The sequence below is a fragment of the Coptis chinensis genome, chromosome 9, assembly GCF_015680905.1.
Source record: "Coptis chinensis isolate HL-2020 chromosome 9, ASM1568090v1, whole genome shotgun sequence".
NCBI lineage: Eukaryota > Viridiplantae > Streptophyta > Magnoliopsida > Ranunculales > Ranunculaceae > Coptis > Coptis chinensis.
The window spans coordinates 78,515,715-78,527,639 of record NC_141464.1 but is presented as its reverse complement, the minus strand read 5'-3'; the positions used below and the strand labels follow the sequence as shown (position 1 = coordinate 78,527,639).

General features: G+C 35.3%; 1 pseudogene across 1 annotated transcript; it reads right to left on the bottom strand.

Moving 5' to 3' along the window:
* Nucleotides 1-2,790, bottom strand: LOC147478347 (1-aminocyclopropane-1-carboxylate oxidase homolog 11-like; annotated as a pseudogene). Its single transcript, XR_015209376.1, has 3 exons — nt 2,124-2,790; nt 676-997; nt 1-465 (listed from the first exon to the last, which is right to left on the bottom strand). The product of XR_015209376.1 is annotated as a 1-aminocyclopropane-1-carboxylate oxidase homolog 11-like (transcript).
* Between the last annotated feature and the right edge of the window lie 9,135 nt (nt 2,791-11,925).

The window sequence follows — 11,925 nt, the reverse complement described above, 5'->3', positions numbered from 1 at the left end:
TACTTTTAGGTGCTACAGGGATTTTCTCCCCGCAGTATTTGATTGCCTTTAAGTATCCTTCAGAAATGTACTAAGCGTTCTTCGTTGTGCATCTTTTTATAAAGAAAGTTCATAACAATCTAAATCACTAGCTGTCATGACTTGCATCAGTATCGAAATGCAAATGTAATTAACAAAGTGCCCTGGCTATGAAGTCTTCCAAGCACCAATATAAACTCACAAGCGGAAATGTGGAAGAGCAGACTCCCCATCCAATCCTTTGCTAAAGTAGTAAGCAAGGTAATCACGTACAGTAGTTTCCCTGAATAGGGGAGGATTTTCTTCTGACTGCAACTCTTTGATGGGACCAATTAGCATCGTCGACTGCAAATCTGGCCTGAAGAAGCATGCCACAGAAATTCTTGGCCCTTCTTTTTTAGCAAGAACTCTGTGCTCACTGCTCTTAAGTTTATTATTCGAGACAAGCTGCATTAGGACAGGACGTCCACAACCAAAATTAAACGTACTCAAAATAAATTTAAAATCAAATAAAATTATATACTGTGGGAAATTGTAAGTGTGTCTTAATTCTTTCAAGGGGTTCCTTAGAGCGCACAACAAGTATCAACACACTAAATAATGGGAAAATGTGATTTTTGTAGAGCAAGTTAGAAAAAAAAACAATGCTTAAATTACCTGAAGAAAGTCACCTAAATTTACTATTAAACCACCACACAGGGGAGAGACGTCGACCCATTGGTTTTCGTGGAGAACTTGTAAACCGCCTAGGTGATCTTGAAGAAGGACAGTGAAGAAATCGGGATCAGAATGCTTGGTGGTTCCCATAGTCAGTTCTGGTTCTGGACACGCTGGATAATAGTGGCATATAGCAGCAAGACCCTCCACAATACCCATGTCTTTAAGATGGTTCGAGTTGAGTCCGAGAGCCTCTGATATAACTTCAGACAAAGTAACCCCTAATACTTGAACATGCTTAGAAAACTCCAACAATATATCCCTTGAAATCAAAGAAAGCAACAGAAGACCCACTTATGTCTTTATTTAGGAATCGTCAATATTCTATAGTAGTACTGGTAACTGGTAAGTCATAGTAATAATGTTAAGCAAAAAGATAGGTACTACTGGTAAGTCATAGTAATAATTACATGTAGTTACTTGTTAGAGTAAAAGAAGATCTTCACACTTTTTCTGAGTTTGATACTTCACAGTTCACCCAGATGATTGGATGCAGCAGTATTTTTGTTCTTATTGAGCATATAGACGGTTGTATACACTGATATTAGTAACTTGTGCCAGAAATTTACCAGGATTTGCAGCAAGAAAACTTTTAGTTAGTTTGTACTACTGAAGTACTAAATACCAGTACTGCTATCTCCCTAATTTACAAGGAACTCTATTACAAGTCCAAAAACAGAGCTCAGGGAGATCATACTCCACAAAAATCTGTCGTATAAGGCAGTCAAAGCAGTAAGTTTCATGGCATAGACTGATATGGTTTACCAATAAGATTCCAAGGCTCTCATTCATTAGTTGGTTAGCATTGAGAGATGGATTGAAGACTTTGCAGAGACTAAAACAATGGACTTTATTGCATCGGATGTGTGTGTTCTGTGTAATCGAGGAGTAGAGACAGAAGAACATTTGTTCTTGCTGTATATATGGTAGAGAAATCTGGACATGCCTTTTACATAGAGCTGGGTACAATAGAGTGCTACAACAAACTTGGCAGCAAGAATTGGAATGGTTATTGGATAAAAGTAAAGGAAAGGGTGGGTATCAAGATGTGTTAAGGCTTCTATTTACAGGGTTTTGTTTATTGGACATGGAGAGAGGAATTTCAGAAAATTTCAGCACAAGTTCTCTACTGCAGCACAAATTCTGAAATGAAACTTTTCCTATCACTAGAAATTATCACCTTTTGCTACGGTGATAAAAATAAAATCAAAACACCAAAATCATTAATACACTAATACAGTAATACAGTTAACCCCTTACGAATGAAATCCAGATTATATATAGCAGATCAGTTCTGTTTTTACATTCTACAATTCCTTGTATCTAATCAAGCTGCTCTTAACATACGTTAAAAACATTAACCAACAAACCCAAGGGTGAACATATACCTGCACTCCAAAGGCAACTCTTCAGGACTGGGAGGTTCAGGAGCCAAAGTACAATAAATTGAGTCCCTCCAATTAGCAGCAGGAGATTGGTACAAATCGAAGTTACTGCTATATCTCACTTTTTACACTAAGATCACGAGTATAGTACTTGGACTTCACTTCCTTTGGTTGTTCATGAAACTTTCGTACACTTCCAATCATTTCATCCAATACACGTACGTCTATTCCATGGTTCACCAACTGAAAAAAGCCGCCTGTCTCAGATGCACGACGGACTTCTTCAACTATGCTACTACGTCGAGTTGTATCATTTTGGACACCTGTGAAGTCTATCACTGGGATCCTGTAGTTACCACCCAGAGATGATTTCATATCTGATGATGGTGGGTGGATGAATATTTGTGGTATTTTCGTGACACCTTCATCAACTAGTCCTTTCACACCGGCTTTAGTATCATCAAATGATTTTAGTTCTTGAATTCGATCATAATCTGATCCAGTTTTCATTGGATTATCAATCATGGCTGACAACATTTTTTTGCTCTAGGGAGGTTTCTGGCTTTGATCAAAACAATCATGTGACTTTAAACATGTCAATAACTGATATACTTGACTGTGGTGCCGGAATAGTCCACACATGCTACAAGGAGAAAAGTTCATCGTATCGTGAATTAAAATATTAAAATCTTACATACCCGTACAAGCCTAAAAACAGGCAATGACAACTAATACAAATATAATATATTTGGACGATAGATGATTGCCAAAGCCTAAAATACAAATACACTATAAACAGTATAAAGTAGACCCGTGTATGGGGACTTTTAGTGGGAGAATGGGTGTTACTTAGTTTTATTTAACATCTATGATCCTGTGCTCCTAAAGTTTACTTCTTTTAGTAAATTTCGTTTGTAAAGCAAATCTTATCTTCTTTTCCTCCAAAACTTTCTTTTTCTGGTTTTTTCTGCTGGACCAACTAAGGAAGAAGAAGAGAGATCGGCTCAATCATGGCAACAGATCAACACGCCTCATCATCTTCTCCCCCCATTCAGCCAACTCAAACTGGTGGTGGGGTGTCCTCTTGGAGCTCTTTGTTCAAAGGAGGTGTTTCAAATGCGAAAACAACTGCTTTGAAGAACTTTACTCCGTTGCTTGTTGATGGAGTTGCTGAAGTCCCTGAACATATTGTAGAACAAGGTATACAAGAATGGAAAGACTATTTAGTGGGTTATTTCCTTGACAAAAGACTACCTTTTCCTATGGTTAAGGAGTTTTTAACTAAAGAGTGGAAGCTAAAGGCATCTTTTGAGATCACTACAGATAAGGAATTGTTCTACATTTCCTTCTCTAATGGCGACGATAGGAAAATGGTGTTGGAAGCAGGCCCAATTTTTATTGCAGGTAGGATATTTGTTTTAAAGCCTTGGAGTGTTGTGATTGAATCTGAAAGGAACAAAGTTGATACTGTTCCTATATGGGTAAAGTTGACTGAAGTTCCAAAACAACTGTGGACACTTGATGGCATCTCTTTTGTGGCTAGTTTAGTTGGTGTCTCCATGTTTATGGATGAGGCAACTGCACACAGAAAGAGACTCTCTTATGCTCGTGTGTGTAGAAATCCCGGCGACTTTTAAGTACCCAGCAACTGTGAAACTAAAAGTTGGTGGGAGAGAGGTGGTGGTGGGTGTGGAATATACGTGGAAACCTTCTTCATGTGAAAATTGTAACAAATTTGGTCATGCCACTGCCAAATGCACTTCAAGAGTTAACAGAGTTTGGACAGCAAGAAACCAACAGGGACAAGCTAGTGTTCCAACCTATATGAGCCCTACTCAAGTAAATGAAGCAACACTAGTAGTTCAAGAAAGAGGTAATGGTGTTACAAGTACGGAGGAACCTGTGGTGGTTACCCCTCAATTTGCTCTACCAAACATTAATCTTATGAGAAATGTGAGTACAACTCCTATAAGAGGATCAGCACCGCAATTGCAAAGACAAGAAAATAGAGGAAAAGAAACAGAAGAATCTATAGCGGCTACATCTTTTACCGAGATAAGGGTTGCTTCTGCACCTAGGATAATGCAAAATGTGAATGTGCCTACTGGTCATAGTAATATTCATTTGGTGTCGCCTGGAATAGTGGTATGCACTCACTCTGAGGTTCTAGCAACTCAGTCGAATGAGGAAGATCAAGGGGACTGGATGAATGTGGCCAGCAATCACACAACTACTTGTATAACCCAACCAGTAGTTTTTAATCCTAGTGAGCAATTACCATACAATAAAGGCCTTAATATGTATCAAGACTTGGTTGCTGAGGAAGAGGACTTGGATGATGACCTCTTAGGCTCAGAAGATGAGTTGTTTACAGATGACCATCTCATGGCTCCTCCACTAGTGGTGACCACATCAAAAAAGCAGCAAAAACAAAAAGCTGGTAAGAACAAAGTGGAAGAAGGTAAAATTCGAGTGCGCTCTTCAGGTGAAGTAGAGCCTACTCTTGCTATGATGAAGAAGGCAAAGTCACAAATTAAAAACAAAAGGATAAAAAATCTTGAAGACTACACCAAAGAGTTTTGTGATGATACTCTAGGACTCACTTATTTGTGTTGTGCTTGTGGGTGTTTCTTCTGTGACTACGAGAAAGTGCGGTCTCATCTTTGGAAGGATCATCCTGAGATAGTAATAAAAGCAAGTTATGGCCAGAAAGTTGGAGATGAGAGAGCATTCCTAGCACTACTTTAGTAAGGACCCTTTGTGGTATGTGATGTGAGTATTCTCATGCATGTCAAGCTTGATGTATGTAGATCGATTTTGTCAGTCTTTGTGTACCTCCTTTTAATGATCTAACTCTTAGGGAGGCTTGTAAGGTTCAACTTTTAATAAAATAGGTGGGGGTCTGCCTTAACCCCATAACCATTTCAAAAAAAAAAAAAAAAAAAAAAAGACCCGTGTATAGATATATGCCTTTTTTAAAACTTGCTCAACAATCATAAGAGCATTTCTAGGTGGTAGTATAATATGCCTTTTTCTTCATATTTGAAGGAAAAGTTCGGAATTTCTCAGAATTCCATCTCTAGGTGGCCTCAAATCCGGTCGCATCACCTACTTGTTCGCATTCTTGTTCGCAAATTTGGCAATTTGGATGTAGATGCGGAACGACATTGGTAATATCGCGCGTCATTGCAAATGTCTCCCCAATTTTTTTTTTACTTTGACTAGCACCACGCGCAAGTGGTACTGTCGCGCGCCACTCCTAATGTCGCGTGGGTTTTTTTTTTTTTACTTTTGGAATGGTTGCGCCACTCCTAATGTCGCGTGGATTGTTTTGGAATTGTATATGGGCGACACTCCAACTGTCGCGCGCCAATACTAATGTCGCGTAGGGTGGGGTCTACAAGAAATTTTACGGTCGAAATTTGCCACCACCTAGAAATGCTCTAATCTATATATATATATATATATATATATATATATATATATATATATATATATATATTATAGCTCTCCCTTAGCATAGCTAGAGTGTCCACCTATACAGACTAATTACGATAAATTAGGCGTTAAAACAGGAAAGTTAGCAATTCCAAATTCACGAAAACCCGAAACCCTTTATTCTCAAATCTTAATCACTCGGTCTCCAACTCTCTATAGCCTGTGAAAAAAAAAATCTATGCTGCCAACATCGCATCTGCCTCTTTCTCTCCCCCCCATTCCCTCGAGAAGAAAAAAATGAATTTTTGAGAGCAAGATGTATTTGGACTTCTGTCGTACTCCCTCCAATAATATATTTCTATTTGTTCAGTCAATCAAATGATTTACTATTCATATCATAATTTGGATTTGGATAAGAATTGTTATGTTATTGGGTTCCAGTGGTGATGCAGCAATAAAAATCAGGAGTTGCGAGAAAAAAACTGTCGAACCCTAAATCGTGTGCTCTTTCTTTCTGTGTAGTTAGTCGCTGCAAGGGCAGGAATGTTTCAGGACAATCACTAGCAGGCTAGCAGCTATAACTGTGGAGCTCAAGGTGTCATTGTAAGCAGTCTGCTTATCCTTGATATTGATAAGTTGCAACTACTTTTTGCTTGCATTCTTACCATAGTGAATTCTCATATACCTGTGGTGTCTTGGGTGGGTTGTCTATAACCTAGCAAATGGTTAAATGAAATTGATCGCTACACAAGCGAAAATGTGAACAAGTTTTAAGTTAGAAACAAGTCTGACCTTACAACAAATACAACTGTGTCATATGAAATAGCCAAGGTAAATCTCACTCCTCTATTTTATTTTGTGGGATAAACCAGCATCGTATTATTGAAGGAGGCCAGGGAGAGGGGGAGGGGGTGCGAGCGACAGGCCTAAATATAAACAATTTTGATTGTTTATACTTTTACCATATTATCAAGGTAAAGGCTCTATGTTTGAACAGTTTTATTCCATTTTTATTTTCTCTCATTGATTGAAATTTGGGCCTGTTTTTTGGAAATTTTATACCTAGCTTCATCAACTTTCATGGAACCATTGCATTGGCACTCTTTCTTGGTAAAGTAGGGAGTGGATAATCTAAAAAGTGCCAAAAATGAAAATGCGCTCTTTTTTAATTTTAGGTGTTTCAGTTGACTTGGTTGTTGGTATACTTTTCAAAGAAGTTGATTTGTGGATTTCATGATATTCTTTTTGAAATTGGGGATTGTTATGTACATTTAGTTTCTGAATTTGGGTTTTGGGTATTGCTTACAACATGTAGTTTTTGAACTTGGGTTTTGGGATTGAATTAAGAAGTAGGCATTAGTAGACTGAACGCAGCCTTTTAACTTTTGAATTATCACAACACTTGGCAGGTGGACTAGAAAATATGTACCAGCAGTGTAAACTGACCTTATTCAAATTGTGACTTTTGAAGTTAGAGAAAACAAATTTTATCTGAACTGCTTCTATTGCAATCTGTAACAATCATACCAAATCAAATCCAGGTTGAAGGTCTCGTGGGCAATACCGAATCTCTTATGCATCTTTCTCCATGGAGTGAAAGTGAACTTACGTGTTCTACTCTTCATGTAATCATTGTGTTTTTGGTTTAGCTGCTAGAGCTATGTGATTAAATGTAGTTGCCACTTTTAGTGCTAATACACCAATTTTTCTTTTGCTCCACAGTTACCATGTAGGCACAGATCTATTTCTGTCCAGTAGCAACGTACGTGACTCAGTTTCGAAATTGCTTTGGCACCATCGAGATGACATATTCTGCTATTTCTTGAAGGTACCACCGCTCTGCTATTGCTTTGGCACCATCAAGAGCAATCGCAGCTTCGCATATATAGGACTTCGGCTGTGGAGAGGACACAGGCTTTTCTTTTGTAAAGTGTACAATAAACGGGACTGGGACGATATACTTGGGAACAGCTTAGGGTAGATTTTCAAGAGTGGTCTATTCCTTCTGTGACTTGGATGGCATTATAAACCCTTCGGGCTGGATGAACTAGGGAGACCCTTCAAGGAGAGGGTAATGATCCTTCCCCTAATAAACTTCCAGGAGTATAATTTATTTTCCCAAAATTTCGTTCAGAAATTCTTTTTATTTAGAACTAATCTCTCTTAAAATATATAGGACCGTGTGGTTAGGGGAGTACAAATGCAAGGGAAGAGGAGCCGATTTAAGGAGGCAAGTGCCATGGGCCATATCATTCAGAGATGAGGAAGCGAGACCATTTCTGGACATGAACTTTAACAGGAATTTTATTAACAAAGACCAATGGCTACAATTGCAGTCCTTTTTCATGGTGTCACATTGAAAGGGTGATTCATTAAGTCTGGAGGGTATATGGAACCTGTAGATTGTAGTGGATGGTGGTGCAGCTATTTTTTATTCGGACTGTAAATTTCTTCTGTACTATTTTCTCAATAAATGGGAGCATGTCAATTGTTATGATTGGTTTGTTAGCCATAGCAATCAGCATGGTTTCAACTGTTAGGGGGACAATTGGTATGTAATCCTAAGTGTAATACTACGGTATGCTAAAATTGAAGCAACGACCCTTCTTATTTAGGGGGTGTTGATGTATAACGCAAGGGTACATGACATTTGAAGAAATATTACTTTTGATGTTGTACTGTGTACATAATTTAGCTGATGAATGGATATGATCTAAGGCATGATGAGACAAGGTAAGAATAAAATTGTTTCAATGTAGCAATGCGGTATGAGTTTATGCATGTACCCAAAGTAACTAAGTCTAGCTACGCCAAAATTATGAAATTCGACGAAGATGCATGACTCCTAAAAGGCTAAAAGCATTGTTAAAGTAGAATATGTTTATTTCAATGCGTCATTAAATCATTTATTATCAAACTTTTCGTCTATTTTTCTGATTCATCTATCAATTTACTCAATAATAAGTCATATAGGTAGTTTTTAGGTGGTCCTCTTGAATAATTAAAATAAATTATTTATGATTCACGTTATTCCGATATTCTTAGATATGGCTCTATTTTCTGGAGCTTTCGTAGAGACTCCAACTTTTGTAAAACACTTTGTCTAATTATGGGTAAATAGGAGAGAAAATTGGAAGTTTATGCATACTCCAAGAAAAAAAAAACCAAACATTATTACCAAAAAAAAACGAGATATATATTATAGTTATACCCTCTTGGCTCGAGCCTTCACAGAGACTCCAACTTTTGTAAAACACTTTGCCTGATACCCTCTTGGTTCTATTTTTTGGAGCCTTCATAGAAACTCCAACTTTTGTAAAACACTTTGCCTAATTATGGGGAAATATGATAGAAAATTGGAAGTCTATGTATACTCCAAAAAAAACCAAACATTATTACCGAAAAAAAATGAGATATATATTATAGTTATACCCTCTTGGCTCTATATTTTGGAGCCTTCACAGAGACTCCAACTTTTGTAAAACACTTTGCCTGATTACGGGAAAATAGGAGAGAAAATTGGAAATTTACATATACTCAAAAAAAAAAAAAAAAAATTATTATTAAAAAAAAAAAAGAGACCATTAGATATATATTATAGCTATACCCTCACCAATTTATTTTTTGGAGCACTCGCAGAGATTTCATCTAGAGTTTCATAGAGTCTCCAATTTTTTCTAAACAATATAACTAATTAAAAAAAAATACGAGACAAAAAACTAAATTACTAAAAACAATATTTTCCACCGAAAACGATTTTCCTAAAACCCTTTCAATTTGATCCGTCCACTGTGGGATTTAGATATTTATTCATAGTTAAGGATTCTAAAAATCACAATTCTGGTCACTTATAATTTGTCAACACTATAATGTAATTTCCATATATATATATATATATATATATATATATATATATATATTATTCGGCGGAATAACAAGATTCAGTTAAAGTTGACGTTGGGCTTAAATAAATTATATACCAAACCAAAACAAATTACATGTGAAAAATTAAATTATACAAAAAATAAAATAACGGCAAAGCAGTAATGACAACTATTTTAAAATATATATATAATACTTGATGAAACTAACGTCAAAGAACAATTAAAGGGGAACCGAAAATTGGATACAAATGCATCGAACTAATCTCAAATAATATTTAACAGAAAATCAGAAACTGGATGCAAATTCAAGCATTAAACTAATCTTAAAAAGTAATTAATAGAAAATCAGAATATGGATACAACTGCATTAAACTAATCTCAAAGAATAATTAACGGGAAATCAAAACTTGGATGCAAATACATCAAACTAACATAAAAAAAATGATTGTTTGGAAATCGAAAACTGGATGCAAATGCGTTGAACTAACCCTCAAAGATTAAATCAACGGGAAATTAGAAATTGGATGCAACTGCATTTAACTAACCTAAAAAAAAATTATAAATTGGAACACATAATGTAAATGGATGGAACTAATCTAAGAGAATAATTAACGGGAAATCGGAAACCGGATGCAACTGCACTGAACTAATCTCAAAAAATAAAATGGATGCAAATGCATTAAACTAACCTCAAGAAAAAATTAACGGGAAATCGGAAACTGAATGCAAATTCATTGAACTAACCTCAAACAATAATTAACGGGAAATCGGAAACTAGATGCAAATGCAACCTTAACAAATAATAAACGGGAAATCGGAAATTGGATGCAAATGCATTAAACTAATCTCACAAAAAATAATTAATAGGAAATCAGAAACTAGATGCAAATGCATTGAACTGACATCAAAGAACAATTAACAGGAAATTGGAAATTTGATGCAAATGTATTGAACTAACTGCAAATAATAATTAACAAGAAATCGACAACTGGATGCAACTGCATTGAACTAACCTCAAAAAATAAATAACGGGAATCGAAAATTAGATGCAATTGTATTGAACTAACCTCAAAATATAAATTAAATAACAGAAATCAGAAACTGGATGCAAATGCATTGAACTAACCTCAAAACATAGCTGGGTTATATGTTGTGGGAATGTCTCGATAAGTATAGTTTTGCATTTAAAATCGTGTTTATCTTATCTATTTCTATATGATTGGGAACTCCTTGCTATTCAAGTAGCCTCAATATATATGAACTTCGCCTTATTAGGCAATCTCACAAAACTTCAATCAAACTTCTATTATTAAACAACAAAATGAAGTTGAAGGGTTTTATCAAAGGCGAGTTTTTTTTAATGGAGTGTGAGGTTTTCAAGTTATAAGAAACTTGGATGAGTGATCAATATAATATTAATATATAATAATTATGCATATTTGCAAATATTTTTCAAAATACTTAATATAACAACACCCTTTCGTAGATAATCTTTGAAGATTCCATAAAGTGAGTCATGCATAATTTAAAAAATAATTAACGAAAAATTGGGAACTGGATAATCTTCGATGATCCCACATAGTAAATCAAGCATAATTTTTTTTTTATATCATGTTTGCAATGACACTACAGATGGATCAGTAGAAGTTAGTATTACACACCACATTGGATAATTAAAAGAAAATCGGAAACTAAATTCAAATACATAATTGAGCTCAAAGAGTAATTAACGGAAAATCAAAAACTTTATGCAAATTTAATAAACTAAACTCAAAAAATAATTAACTAAAAATCGGAAACTGGATGCAATTGCATTAAACTAACGTCAAAGAATAACTAACGAGAAATTAGAAATTGGATGCAAATCCTTGAAAAATATTTAACAGAAAATCGGAAACGGTATGCAAATACATCAAACAAACCTCAAATAATAATTAATGGGAAACCGGAAACTAGATGCAAATGCATTGAACTAAACTCAAAAAATAATTAACATAAAATCAAAAATCGAATGCAACTACATTGAATTAACCTCATAGAATAATTGGTGGGAAATCGGAAACTAAATGCAAATACATTGAAATAACCTCAAAGAATAGTTAACGGGAAGTCAGAAACTAGATGTAATTGGATCGAACTAACCTCAAAGCATAAATAATCATAAACTAGATGCAGATATATTAAACTAACCTTAAAGAGTTATTAACGGAAAATCGGAAACTGGATGCAAATGCAATTAACTAATCTCAAAGACTAATTAACGAAACATTGAAAAATAGATGAAACTGCACTGAACTAACCTAAATGAATAATTAACGGGAAATTATAAATTTGATGTAACTGCATTGAACTAACCTCAAAAAATAATTAACGGAAATCAGAAACTTGATGCAAATGCATTGTGAACTAACTTCAAAGAACAATTAACATAATATCGAAAATTGGATGCAACTATTTTTAACTAACCTCAAAGAATAATTAAT